This window comes from Eubalaena glacialis, chromosome 3 (assembly GCF_028564815.1).
Source record: "Eubalaena glacialis isolate mEubGla1 chromosome 3, mEubGla1.1.hap2.+ XY, whole genome shotgun sequence".
NCBI lineage: Eukaryota > Metazoa > Chordata > Mammalia > Artiodactyla > Balaenidae > Eubalaena > Eubalaena glacialis.
In genome coordinates this window covers 101,784,682-101,799,127 of record NC_083718.1, presented here as the reverse complement: position 1 = coordinate 101,799,127, position 14,446 = coordinate 101,784,682, and the positions used below count along the sequence as shown (strand labels likewise).

The following is a 14,446-nucleotide window of genomic DNA, read 5'->3' as shown; positions in this document are numbered from 1 at the left end:
TGCCTTCTAAAACCATGGTTTCTCTCTCATTCCAGACCTCTCTCCAACCCTGACTTACACAAGATACTTGGTTTATGAACTTTTAATGTTTTATTTTCCATTTTGATTTCAGTTTTATTTTAAAATCTATATCTAGAATCATATATAAAATGGGGTAATAACAGTCCCTACTGTATGAGGTGCTTGTAAGGATTAAAAGACATAACACCTGCAAAGTACTTAGAACAGTTCACTCAATAAATCTTAACTCTTCTTAGCACTAACAGAATTATGTCCATTACAAAAGCTGCAGTATCAGCTAGATCACTCTTTTAAGTTTCACTTGAATGTATCATTTCACTTTTATCTCCACTTTTATAAACAGAGATATAGCCAAGCAGGGTGGGGATCAGTAGATGAAAAATTAAGAGAAAATATCAAGAGTAGGGGAGATTTCAGTTAAATAGACCTAACAGGATTCTTGTTAAAGGCAGGCCAGGGTGATCAGATATCACTTGGGGGATGGTGGGAGATAAGGAATTTGGTCAGGTAGGGGATTCTGGCTAAACTGAAATCTGCTAAATTTGAGCCATGCAGGCCCCATAGGACTGATGTCAGAGTTGAGGCTTAGAGGATTTAGAGGAGCCTGCCTAAAGTTAGGTCAAGGAGGGCATCTTATCAGTCTCTCTTCTTGTTCTAGTAGAAGAGGCAGTCTTTTTTGCTTGAGTGATATGTCTATTTCTCATTCAGTTGTCTTTTATTCATGAAGTATCAGCTTAACTATCTACTGTAACTTGGTAGTAGAGATTTTTGCTGAAAGGTACAAAAAGTCAGGCATTTAATGAGAGGAGTTTCTATGAAAATTAAAAACAGACAAAGATTAATAGTTGGACACCCAGTTTCTGAGTCCAGAGGGCACTCAGATGGGAAGATTTCTAGACGTTGGGCTTGAAGCATCTTTAGATGGTGGAGTTAGTGAGGATGGCAGTGGCAATTCAGCGGATATCCTGGTGTGCAGTGAATGTATCTGATGATGGCACTGGTTATTCCAGTGAACTTTATGAGTGTCCCACAGCAGGAGGCATGAAGGTTGCCCATAAATGGTCCATGTCAGGGGGGTGAGAGAAAAGCTGGAAATGCTAATTACTAACAGAATGCATAAGACAGGATCCAGATCAGTTCACAGGTAGATAAAAAAGTAGAAAGTAAAATAGCTTACCTAGCGGAGAAAATTACTTTAGAGAAAATGAACAAGATTATAATCTAATAATCTACACAGGTGTCCTATAGTTTCCCAATGAATCATAAAAAATATATCTCCATAGTCACCCCTCTTTTGATTCTTGTTTACAAAATAAGTGTGGTCTCATTAGATTGGGCCTGATTTTTTACATAAGTGGAACAACAAGAATGGTAATTGACCAGATAGGCCTTTTTAAGTTTGCTTTGTTGGAACTTTTCATAAAGAATCTCAGATTAGACTTTTAAAAGCCTCTTGAGCCTAGAGCACCACACCAAGAACTCGCCATCAGACTTCTGCATTACCTACAGATTTGGTGAATTCCTCTCTTCCTGAGGTCCCCAAATAGCCTAACCTTCCTGGGCCTGCCAGGAAGTGACTTTCCTTATTCACCTCTAAGGCTAGGAATCCTATAAGCCAGTACCAGGCCAGTTTTTCCAAAAGGGATTTGTAAGCATTGGTTTCATAAAGTCAACCTTTGATCTTTAAAGCTATCTGGTCATATTAGATTTTCTGCATTATTCCCAAATATGACATTTCAGGAAAACCTTGGTAATATAACTGACATTTCCAATTATGGCCTGTTACAAGAAGGACAGATTCTTATTGAACTTCCACAGACAATTATATTTTAATGAAAATAAGAATACTTCATTATAGTTTTCAAATTCTGGAGGGAGCAGGTAGGTGAAAGGTAAGTTTCAGTTTTGTTTATAAAAGTATAATCTACTAATTTGTTATGAGTTATAGATAGCTTAAGAGAAAAGGGAAAAGGGTGCCTTATATATAGAAAATAGAACATTAAAAAACTAGCAACATCTCAAAGAAAAATTGTAATCATCCTTTATCAGTTCATTCAGTATCATGAAATTTATTCTTGTTCTGCCTGATCTTGGGTTAGCAGTTTTATGAATCCATCAGCCTCTTCACTAGAGTTCTGGAAATCCATACTCAGTCCAATGGTATGCTTTTAAGATTATTTAAACAATGCTGTCAGAAGCCTGTACATCAGATACCTCTTACAGTCCTTTCGATGGTCTCTGAGACAGTCACTTATTGTTGAAGATAAAGCATTCTGGCCTTAGCTGATTGCAAAATCATTCACAGAAGAATCAGACTAAGACGGAAACTATCTGTGGGTGATGAATAAAAATGACCATGGCCATGTCAAAAGATATGAGAGTTCATTTGACAAGGAAATCTGGTTATTTCTATGGCATAGAACATTTAAAAATAATAATTGGAATTATGACTGATAACATCACAGCCAATCTACCATGGACAGTGAGGGTAGTGACAAATTTCTATGAAATTCATACAACTTCTGAAATACTTGTATTAATAATATTTACCCATGCCAATATAACCTGGGAGAGGTTAAGGCATCGCCTCTTATGTGATAATGCCTTTTTATGTAATTCAACATATCAAATAAACTGAATTAGCTTAACATCTCTTTTTTAAAATGTGAGAAAACAAATCCTTTGAGACTTTCCAGGAGCCCTCTGGGAGATCTCAAAGTCAGTTTGAGAACAAAAAGGGTTAATTTAGAATTTGATTTTGGAAAGTTGCCAAAAATGTCAAAATGTTTGAACACTTGATCACTATGAAAAAATATTTAGTTTCTCTTAAACAATTGAGAACATGATAAAGTTTAACATAAATCATAGGAAAATATTCTAATAAAGTATGAAATCTTGGATTCTTAGGCAGATTACTTAAAAGGTAAAGAAAAATCTTTTATCATCTTTTATTAATAGCAGGCAAATAATCCAAGAAAGCTTTGCTGTTTTAACACTGAGAAAACCAAACTCTAGTTTTGCATCAGTACACCACTGAACTCATAAAAACAACAACAACAACAAAACTTATGTATAAACCCATCCAATTAGCCAGCTCTGATCGTGTGAGATGATTCCTTTTCTAGGATTCCTTTCCCACAAAACTTCTGCAACCTGTTTTTATGCTCATTTAAGTGTTTGTTTGTTTGTTTTTTTCTCCATATATTTTCCTCTTTCTCATTCTGGAACAAAACATGAGTACCTTTTTTTTTTTACAGAAGACTATAGGAACTAGATAATTGTGAAATGTCTGTCACATATTAGGATTTTGTAGCAGACTAGCAATTTTTACAAATATAGTATCTCACAATTTTTATAGGTTTATGCTTCCTCATGGTACATCTTTTCCAAGTGGCAAAAGGAATATATTTATGAACTGAACCAAATATATTTAGCTTCTCTATATCACATAAAAATAAAAACCCCAAAGTATGTAAAGTTAAACAGATGCTAATAGGTGTTTCAGTAGTTTTCTTACTCAGAAATTATCTAAATGTTTAGTGAATATTTCAACTTAATTTAATTTAGCATAGATTTAATATCTCAAGTTACCAAAAAAGACGTGGAAACTGTTTTCACACACATACATTATATCATTAAACAAAGCTAGCCATCATCTCAAGTTATTTCCTTGTTAATAATTTTTATAGAACATGCATGTTAGACAAGTATGACAAAAGCAAAAAACCTAAAGACTTCATTGCAAAACACATGTTTATATTATATTTAAGTGCTGATAGCTTAGAAGACATAGCTGTTTTTATTAGACTAACAATATCAAACTAATCTTATTTGTCAAAGATTTACCCAAACCATGTGAACTTGAAAAGTATTTGGGTTAGTTTCTATATTTTTGGGAGTTTTGCAATATTTAATTAATATCAGTGCTCATGTATCTCTAAGTCAATTTAAATAGAACTCCTTTAAAGGATTTTATAAATTAATTTGGTAATACCATCCAGAGGTAGAAAAATATCAGATATAGTATAACATACATATTATACATGCTAAACACACATACAGATGGGCACATAGATCCTACTGCTTTTATTATAAAATTTTAACAATGTGTCAAACAGAGTAATATACTCTCATCTTTGCTCTACTTTATGTTTGTATCTAAATTGTGTTTACAGCAGATGGAACAAGTTAAAATTACCTGTTCAATGTGAATGCTACAGCTTTTTACCAATATTTATGAAGGTGACTTTTAAGATTTTCTTTTGCCCTAATATGTAATCTTTTGGAGGCTGTGGACTATGTTTTAGGTAAGAGACTAAGGGAATATCAAGCTGCTGTCTGGATGTTCCCAAAGCTCATATGAATGGATAAAATATCCAGTGTGTTTCTAAGTCGTCTTTTTTTCCTTTTGTTTCATTCAGCCTCAAACAGTTGCTTTTGGGGGTTCCTGAGTTTCTTCAGAGATATGTTGGGGGCAAGGTAACTGAGGGGCTGGAGTGGGAAGGGAAAAGTCTGACAAAGAGATGGAGGAGCTAGGGGTTTGAAGGGGGATATAACGGAGAACTCAGGGAGCTGAAGGGAAGCTGAAGGGAAGACTCAGGGAGCTGAAGGGAAGACTGACGGTGATAAAAGGAAGGAGGAACAGAAGATGGGAAGGGAAAGTTCTTAGGGGAGACAGTCTGGGGAGATCTTAAGTCCCAAAGAGACCACTGAATTTCCATATTATTATTTATAAAGTTATGCCAACAAGAAAGGAAAAAGACTGAGTTCATGGAGCATAAAGTCAGCATGGTTTCCGGAATGGAGTTTTCAGTTACTTGAGAAGTTTTCTTGGGAAAAGCAGGATCAAATATAGAGAACAGAGAGGTCTGGTATTGAAATCTCACTTAGGCTAACTTGCTTATAATTAGAACCCTAGGGCAATAATTATTGCTATAATAATTACATATTTTCAAGAATATCATACTTAAGAGAGCTAATTATTTTGGTTTTCAACATACTGTTACAATAGCCGTATCACTGTAACTTAAACATCTAAATAATTTGGCTCTAACTCTCCTATTTCTTCTCCAAAGCCAATTTAGCTGCATTCGTCTCCTGTGTCTACTTCTGAGTTTCCACTGATATTTCTCAGATAGTCCAAATGATTCAAGTGCATGTGGACACTGTAAGGGCAAATATAAATTAAAAATAAGAGGCTTAATTCTCCCTGTTGAAAATAAGGATAGACACTTCCCTTTCTCCCTTTTCTTAGAGGACTTACTTTAGAAAACTTATGATTTAGGATTTTTTTTTTAAATCTCTTTGGAATGTATGTAAATCCCTGTAAAAGCTGGACAAGCCTTTGCCAGCATAATAACCCAGGAACGTCTTTGTCAAGAATCTGAGAAATATGTCTTTGAAAGGTAACCAAGGAAGATACTCCCCCAATCTCTTTATTTTTGTCAGAGGGTTGGAAACTAAACTATTTCCTGTCATACGGATATAAGTTTATTTTTCCTTTGGATAAAGCCAATTAGCTAACACAGCTTGTCACCCAATTACTAGGTGAATTTAGGATGAACTATGTGTGATGGGTGATGCTGGCAAATCCTCTTACTTGAGGACTAGTTATTGTTTATCTTGAAAACATGTAGGTGATGGGTATATACTTGACTATTTAAAGGGTGAGATGTCTTTCTGTCTTTGCAATCTCCTTAGCAGATTGCCTGTGATGGGCATCACCTTCTGGTTTAAGGCTTCTCAATAATAAAACTATCTCTTTCTCTTCTACTTTTGTGGAAGTTATCAAGGATGGGAGGAGATTTAGTTTTTAACTATATTTTCCCAACAACACATTTCAATCAAATCATTCCTTTGATAACTATTTGTCATTTATTTTATATCATCAATCAATGTGAAAACATTTTGAGGTTTTTTTTTTTTTTTTCTGTGGGGGGCGGCAAATATCAGTCTAATATCCCTGGTCAATTACTGTACATATGTTGCAAGTTACAGCACATTACTTTTTCAAGTACATCACTTTGAAGGATACAGGGAATGTTATATTCATAATTGTTGTTTTCACTATACTCTATGAGATTTCTAATTTTGTTTTACCTTATGGCTTTTGAATTACAAAATATAAAATATTACTATCAAAAACATCATGATACTCAGGTAGAAAAAGACAAATTTTGCCTTCAGATAGAAATAATTATGCTATTTTGAAAAAAATATTGTGTTCAGGATTATGTTATGACTTGCTTTTTCAAATAAACTTTTATTTTAAAATAGCTTGCCTTACAGAAAAAAAATTTTATGGTAATACAGAGAGTGCCCATACAATACACAGCCAGTTTCCTCTATTATTGTATTACTCTATGGTACATTTATCACAATTAATGTACCAACACTGATATATTATTTTTAAGTAAAGTCCATAATTTATTCAGAAATTCTTAGATTTTACCTAATGTACTTTTCCTGATCTAGAATACCATATAAACTTTAATTACCATGTTGCTTTTGGCAACTCTTGGCTATGACAATGAATTAATTTTTGTTGCTTTTTGTGTGTTTTTAAAAGGAATAAAATTATAAAATCACTTTAATTTTCTTCTTATAAAGAGAAAGCAAAGTAAAATCCCATATTGTTGTATCACTGCTGGGGACTGAATGCTTGTGTCCCCTGTGAAATTCATCTGTTGGAGCCTAATCCCTAATGTGATGTGGAGCCTATTTGGAAGTGAGGGGGGCCTTTGTGAGGTAATTAATTTAGGATGAGATCATGGGGGTAGAGCCTCCATGGTGGGATTGGTGCCCTTTTAAGGGGATTAAGAGCCCAGAGCTCTCTCCCTCCATATGAGGACACAGTGAGAAGACAACCATCTATGGACCAGGAAGAGAGCTCTCACCAGATACTAAATCTGCTGGCACCTTGATCTTGGACATCTCAGCCTTCAGAACTGTGAGAAATAAATGTTGTTTAAGCCACCTAGCCTATGGTATTTTTGTAATAGCAGCCTTAACTGATGAAGACAATAATCCATTCTCATTTTATGTGGCATCCTAAATTGTCTTTACTCCACTGAACAAATTGTTAATTTTTAAAAATGGCATCTGCTGATACTATCAAAGAAATTTATAATATTATATTTTTAAAACCTGTTTATTGTAGCTACTCAATATATATTAAATAACCACAAAAATACCAAACTTGAGATAAACAGTTTTATACTGGTATAAAAATCATTTTAGTAAGGCACAATAATTTTGTACTCTTTCATGTAGTAATAATTAAATTCATAGAATTATTATTTTAGATGTGCAAATTCCAAGCCAAGTTGACGTATAATGACTTGCATAATTATGAGCACTGTTTCATTGCAACCTTCCAATTACTTCTAACTAGAAATGTGGTTACTGAAGTGTATTGATTTCATTCACTAACCAGATCTTTACATTATTATCCCCAATAGATAAAATGCTTGTTGAGCAAAGGGTTTTCTTTAGCCAGAAAAGCATTGAGGTGGATTTTTACCTGAAATATTCTTCTAGTAAATGATTTAAAAATATTTTAGAATTTTACTCGAAGGCTTTATGCCTAGTGAAATACCATTAGAGTCAATTTTGTTTCACAGTATTTCCTCTGAGAATACAGCACTACGGCTGTTACAACTGCAAGAGACAATTAGAGCTCACCATCACATACTTGATGTGTTTGCACTTGCAGGTAGTTTGGAGCCATGTCACTAATTTTGGTCAAGAGGCTGTGAGTGAAAGGTATGGCTATATATATATAGTACTATTCACTAATATGTCTGCTACTGTGTGGCTCTACTGGACAGGCATTTCATAGATTTTAGAAAATAATTACATATTTTCAAAAACTACAATTTGTCTGTGCTGTTATATATCTCTATTAGTTAGACATAACAGGTTTTAGAAGATAATTGCATATTTTCCAAACTGTAATTTACCAGTGTTATTAGAATAAAACAGACTATGCTGTGGTTTTGTGGTAACAAATTAACCAAGAGATCATAGTCACATAACAAAATGTAGGTTTATTTCTTGCTAGGGTAAAGTCAGATGTGGGTTTGCAGCTTTCTTCCTTCTTGAAGCTACTCCATCTGGAACACATGGCCTTGAAGGCCCCCTCTAGGAAATAAGGGTGTTATACAAGAGAGATCCCAGCTGGTAACTGCCACAGCAAGTGATATGCATCGCGTCCATTCACAGAGATGTTTGATATTTGAGAGCCTTTTCTTAGGGCACTAATGCCAATCATAAAAGCAAGTTATTGTTACTAAGTCCAAGCTCATACTGCTTGCCACACAACAGGTCAATAAATCAAGAGATGAGTTGTTGGGGCAAGGAACAGAGACTTTATTTGGAAAGCCAGCAGACCAAGGAGATGGTGGACTAGTGTCCCAAAGAACCAACTTCCCTGAGTTAGAATTCAGGCTTCTTTTACACTAAAAGGGGAGGGAGTAAGTCCTGGTTCAAGTCAAACTCTGGGTGGGATTTGTTAATTTCTTCCTTCTTGCAGCCATTCACAGGTGAGCCTGGTCAGGATGTTTCTTATGAGCTAAACAAAGGTATTTTAGTTTAACGCTCCTTACCTGAGAGGCAGGGTTCTCAGAGATGAGCCATTATGTATAATTTAAGCTTATAGGCAAGATCCCTTTAGTGATTAACTTATAATAGAATACAAAGATTCTTCCCTATTACATTATTATGGGAAACCTTGATAGTGAATATTTACACTGAAGTGAAAGTCTAGTGGGGTCATTTAGATCATTAGCTCAACAGTTAGACTGAGTGTGTTAAAATATTGCAATACCATCAACTCTGCTTATTCGCTTGTGGTCTCTTGAACAACAGTTTACTTCTCTCAGAGTTTCTTCATCTATGTTCAATTAATATTATTGTTCTAAGAAATAAATGGTTGAGATTGACCATAGCACTGTGCATGGAAGCGACAACCATTCAATAACTATTAGATACACATTTATTATCTCTATACTATTAAACAGTGAACACGTTAACTCATAACAAGGGCTCAAAACCAAGTAAACACTTAAAAATTCTGTTTCTGTACTGCGAAAAGTTCCTGAGAGACCTTAAGTTTTAAAAATAGATTTGAAGTTACTTTATATAATACTCAGTTATTCAGCCATTACTTACCAAGAGCCTACACTTTGCCAGGTGCTCTCAAAGCCACAAGGGACCTTGTGGAATAAAATAAAGTCTCTGCCCTCAATAAGCTTACAACGCTAGAGTGGGGGAGAGAGACTCGATTAAATATCCCAAACGAGTGGCCTTAGCGCAGGTCAACGGGGACTTGATCTGACTCACATTCCTTCACAACCAACCTCTACCAACCAACCAATCAGGCGGTCGGGCGTGTGGATACGGAGCGGTCTCAGAAAACCTAAGGTAAGGTGGGAAAAGAGACTCTTAGGCTGGACTTAACCCCCTTCAATGCTGGCTAATGGTCAACTCTTGCCAGGCCCAGCGCCAGCTCCTGTCCCCAGAGAGGCAGCTCACCTGGGCTTCCTTTTAAGGAAGGAGAGGGATTTGCGGGCGTTCCTGGTTCCCGCCCGGTCCTAGCGGCCGCCCGGCAGGACTGACTCGCCCACGGCTCCCTGAAGGTGGCGCACGCGCGGCGGCCCCATGTGACCGCGGGGGAGGGCGTGCTGCCCTGGGTCCACGCGGCTCTGCGGACCCCAGCAGAGAGCGGCGGGGTGAGGGGAAGGCCGTCTCCACCTCTTGGCCTAGGACTGACCTGCTGGGGCCGTCACATCTTCCACCAAGGCCGCGGGGAAGCCAGACGGGGTTTAGACGGAGCAGTCGGCTGACTCTGCCAACGCGACGTGGACTGCACGGTGCGGACGGTAGGTTGAGGCTCACCTGCTGCTTCCCCCGAGCCAGGCATAGTCCAGGCAGGGTCGGGGGCGGAGCCCCCCTCGCGCCAGTGGTCCAGGGTCCACTACTCCACACACCGGAAGTCCTCCGGGACCGGTAGAGACCCGTTCTCAACACCACCTACCGGCTGAAGCTGGGGAAGCCTCTGAGGCCAGCGGTCCTTGGCTTCTGTTACCAAAAGTTGACTTTGGGTCCGTAGCCCTGCTTCCTCTGTCCAGTCTGTGAGAGCTTTCAGGGCTCGTGGTGCCTCAGCTGCGCCATCTCGGCCCCTTTATCCCAGGTCACGAAGTCCTCCCTCAGTGTTGCACCGGGAAGGGGAAGGCCCGACCTTAAAAGTCAGACTCCTCGGCCCCCAGGGCCCAGCCAGTGTCAGAGCAGTAGATGAAACGTTGTGTTTTCTGCTGGCAGTAGTGCCAGGGAAGGGTCACCTCTGCAGGCAGGTCCGGATGCCCTTGGACTGCATTACCGAAGGACCTCCAGTTCAGGGCCACCAGGGCAGCAGCCAGGACAACACTGTGAGGACAACATTGCAGGCAGAGGAAAGAGTACAAAAACCCTAAGGGGAAAATGAGATTGGTGTGTGCAGGTAGGGAAAGGCAGCCAATGAGGCCAGACCACAGGGATTACAGAGAGTAGTAGAACAGAGAAATAGGCAGGGACCAGCTTTTGTAATATTTTATAGACCACAGTAAGGAATTTGGATTTTCTTTTAGTTGGTTTGGTAAGCTTTTGGAGTGTTTAAAGCCGTGGAGGCTCCCAGTTGCTCACAGCTGGGTGGAGAATGTGCTGTGTGTGTTTCGGGGGTGGGGGGGGGGCACGTGTAGAGTAAACCCACCTATAAAATGGGATCAACATAGTACCTACCGAACTCAGAAAATTGTTACAAGTATTTAATGAGTGGATATACGTGAAACTCGTAGACAAGTACCTAGTGTATAATAAACACTACAAAGGTGTGTATTAGATAAATAAAAATAATGCTTTATTCAAAGTTGTTTTCAGAATTACAAATACAAGGTGCTTTTGACTTTCAAAAAAAATAAAAACTATTTGAAACAGAACATGGAAGGGATAGGCTGTCCTTAAGGTGGGGAATGATGGGCACATCCTATCTGTGATTATTGAACTCTTACTCTTTCTTCAGGTCCAGTTCAGTTATTATCTGTTCTAGAAAAAATTCTAAACCCATACCTTGAATATAACAGTTACTATACCCAGATGTGCATTAAAATAACTGATTACAAATTCCATCAGGGCAGGTATTTTCTGTCATTTTTTAAGTCTCCCGTAGTATCTAGTAAGGTGCCTTATATAGAGATGGCCATCCAAAATGGGCAGGCATTAGAAGAGAGACGTTGAAATTGAACAGTATTAAAGAGAATAAATATTTGAGGACTAAGCACTAAGTGGATGATTAGAAAAAAAAAAAATCACAAGAACAGATGTAAATCATATATGTAAAAGCCAGACATTTAGCAGTTAGTCTTACAGATACTATGTCTGAAGATACTCTGTTTTACATTGAAATATTAAGAATTTTGTGTTCAGGTCAATTTTCAGCACTCTTATAAACCAATTAAGCAATAAAGTCAATAGACATATAGAAAAAAATGAGCTATACACATACTCTGATAAATCTAGCTCTTGAAAATTATCTCTTCACAGAGCCCATGCCTGAATTCCATTAATTCAAATGGAAATTTTGCATATATTGTACATCAAGTGGAGATGATAAATAGTTATCAATAGTCTAACCATACTATTTAACTATTTATAATTACAACTGGCCATTCCCCACTATCCTGTCATTCTCTGCTTCTTCCCTGCTTTCTGTTCCTACCTAGACTTATCACTAGATTACATATTTTATCGATTTGTCTGTGAATGTATATGCACACATGTATATCCTGTGTATGTGTCTATATTCTCCTAGTATAATTTAGGATTCATGAAAGCAAGATTTTTCTTTTGTTCTCTGAGTCATACAACCCCTATAATAGTTCCTGGCACATTTTAAGTGCATAGTTTATGTGTTGAATGAATAGTTGATGAATAAATAAAGGAATCATCCTAGAAAGAAATCAATTTTAATCATTAGGTAGTAAAGTTTTACTTTAAACAAATCTCATCCGTACAATTCATATTTTTAGTTTTTTTCTATTTTTATAATTTCTATTTCCTTTTCTGTTTTTTGTTATAATAAAATATCTATAATAGTCATATACTGCAAAAGATATCTGAAAGTGGTATGACCCGATGAGTTTATAATAGTCATGATTTTCTTTGTCTTTATAAAACATGGCCATGTAAAAATGCAAGAATAGGAGAAACTTCTCTTTTTTTGTGTGTGTGAGCTGATGTGTGATTTCTGTTTCCTGTAATTAAAAAATTAGTATGTTTTACGAATTGTACAAACATGTAGAATATAACATAAGAAAAACATAGAACAATATATTCAGCTTGACTGACTGGCAGAGCTGTGTTGCTTTCAGAGTAGTTTTGAAGGGGGCAGATAATAGCTGATTACAAAAACTGACATCTTCCATGGTGAGAAAATTAATTAATTAACAGTGTTTTTGCTAAACATAATTTTAATTATTACAACTTCCTGTGAATCCATAATTGTCTTAAGGTAAAATGATTTCAAAATTAATTTTACTTAATTTCCTTTTTACTCATCCATTTAGTAAATATTTTATTAGCGTCTATTGTGTTTCCCACATATGCCACAAGTGTCTGGAGCAAGTATGGTGTTTGAACCCCGGTGTTAAAATTGTGAAAAGAACAAAGTCTCTGTTCCCATATATCTTAGCTGTTAGGAAAGACAGAAAATAAATACATGAAAAGCTTATGATAAGAGTTCTAGAAGAAAATAAAATGGAATAAAGGGTCAGATGTTGGTAGGTGATACCGCTTTTGATAAGATGATGATGGAAATTATCTCCGAGGTGAAAATATTTTAAAAGAGAGGGAGCATGCATCTCAAATATCTGAGGGAGACTATTTCAGGAATAGAAACTGTCAACTGCAGGTCTAGAAAGCTCCAGACAATGGTCTGGAGGTTGGGGCTGGAGACACAGCTTCTGTCAACAAAATGTGTCTATATTCTTCCCACTCTTCCACTGCATATGCGGCCTTGGGACTTCTGACTAATAGAGCAATCTAAAAAACTACAAGCGTGCGCAGAAGGTGAAGATGTACTATTTTATACTGTGGAGCTTATTGTTTATAATCCTATGGTGATGGGGGTTAGAGGAGCTCTACAGAACAGCAGTGGAGAGATTCAGCATTTCTACCTTGTCACACATTCCTCACAGTTATCTTTCCCCTTTCTGTAATGTGGAAACAGGTTTTTTTCTGCATGATAGTTGGAGATATATTTTTAACAATTGGTTTGTGGCATAATTTATTTCAGAGCAGATTGAACAAACCTGGCTCCTTCAACTTCACTCTCCATCCAGTTACAGCCCTCTCCCTTCAGCTGCCTCGTCCACTTTTTGCCTCTGCTTTACTTCCATATTCTGTTATTTCATTCCTCTGTTGCCTTGGCATATGTATGTTCTCACACACACAGGCATACACACGCACTTACATGAATGCTATAAATTGCATTTCATACTGCATTTCAGCTTGGTTTGATCATGTCAAAAGCAAGAATCACATTTCTATCCCTTTATGATTGGTAATATGCAATACATTTGACACCTAAGAGCATAGTAAGTATTTGTTACGTGAAGTAATGCTGTTAGGTTAAGCACAGTAAAGGCATTGAGGCAGGCATGTACAGAGTAACTCTCAGAAACTCAGTTGTTCCATTTGCACTAAAGGTTAAAACATGTGAATGGCAGTGATAACAATCATTGTCATACTTTGTTCTGCCTTTGTGCCAGCTATTGATAAAAGGGCACATTATCCCCTTTAGTCCCTACCAATCTTAGGATGTTGAATACTATTATTATCCCCATTTTACAGATGTGAAAACTTAGGCATAGAGAGGTTAAACAACTTACTTAACTGCATTCATTTAAAAATAAGAGAAGTTAGATCCTACACCATCTGATTCCATAACCCTTATTTATAAACCTGTGCTACAAAATAGGGTAGAAGATTTTGCTTACAACAATAAAACCCCTATTCCAACCCACTTAGAAACACTAAAAAGCAAAACTGGTTTCAGGTAGAGCTAGATACAGTCAAAAAATATTATGGGACCACAGTAGTCTCTCTATGTCTTGCTGTTAATGTCCACTGTGCTCCATTTTCAGGCAGATTCTTTTCTTTATACTGTATATTTAGCTCCTAGCAGCTTCGGCCTACATTCTAATCCCTTAGCAGCATCAGTTATAAAAGGGACATGATCTTTTCTAAGGATTGCCTTTTGTTTCACAAACTGGACCCCATACATACAGGGGAAGGAGAGACTGAAGAAAGAGGCAGGCCATTCCAGATTGGTAGGTGGCAGATTTAATAAGCAAGGGAACTTAACATGAGGCTTGTGTTGGGCAGCTGCAAG

General features: G+C 37.1%; 1 pseudogene; it reads right to left on the bottom strand.

The window, feature by feature from the left end:
• Positions 1 to 9,567: 9,567 nt before the first annotated feature.
• LOC133087118 (alpha-ketoglutarate-dependent dioxygenase alkB homolog 4-like) lies at positions 9,568 to 11,122 on the bottom strand (annotated as a pseudogene).
• Positions 11,123 to 14,446: the final 3,324 nt, after the last annotated feature.